The sequence below is a fragment of the Penaeus monodon genome, chromosome 15 (genome assembly GCF_015228065.2).
Source record: "Penaeus monodon isolate SGIC_2016 chromosome 15, NSTDA_Pmon_1, whole genome shotgun sequence".
NCBI classification, from domain to species: domain Eukaryota; kingdom Metazoa; phylum Arthropoda; class Malacostraca; order Decapoda; family Penaeidae; genus Penaeus; species Penaeus monodon.
The window spans coordinates 15,597,725-15,598,616 of NC_051400.1; the positions used below are offsets into that span (position 1 = coordinate 15,597,725).

General features: G+C 29.4%; 1 pseudogene; it reads left to right on the forward strand.

Annotated features, from left to right (window-relative positions):
• Window positions 1-892, forward strand: part of LOC119581781 — an 8,439-nt pseudogene that overhangs the window by 4,211 nt on the left and 3,336 nt on the right.

The window sequence follows — 892 nt, forward strand, 5'->3', positions numbered from 1 at the left end:
TCCATCTAGAAATTTTTGTATTCTATATTTTATTTAGTTATATGTATTTATTTTACATTATATAATACTTCAGTTATATAATATGAAAGTGACTAAAATCAAGTCTTTCGTGTTCCAGAAACTGTTTATTTCGTGCACTAGGAGATCAGCTAGATGGAACGCCAAAACACACCAAAAGCACAGACAAGATGTTGTTGCTTACATGCGACAGCATCGCAGTGACTTTGAGCCTTTCGTTGAGGATGATGTCCCATTTTGATAGGCACTGTAAAGTCAGCGTTTTATTTATTATTTAGTTTTTAAACAACAGATCTGTTTAAACATAGGAATTCAAATTGATTGTTAACTTCACTCTAACCAAAAAAATGTGTTGAAGAAGAGCAGTACATTCTACTTCGGAAGTTTTATGTGAAAGATGTTTAAGTTCTCCAGAAATATGAAGGTGAAATGTTTTTTATGATAGCATTACACACATAAAGATACAAGTTAAAGCTCTGCTTGAATTATTTCTGGTCAATTTAACAATAAGATGTATATGAAATATCACAGAATTGATATACTAACTTTTGAAGGAAACAACTGTTCTTTTGATAAATTTCCAGTTGCTGTTTTCTCTATTTTCTTCATCAAATACTGGATTACTGATCATGATATGTACCAGAGAAAAAACAAAATTTGCTGATTAAAGCACAAAAGTCTACAGTAGCATATTACCAATTGAGAAAATACTATATAATTATGTTCCTATATCCTATATTACACTGCAGTATCATAATACTTAATTTGTCCAATAGTATTATCACAAAACTCACTAGAATATATGTACAGAATATAAATTTTGTTTAAATACAATGTGCTTGTTTGTAATTGGTATTTTTCAAGTACCTTAGGT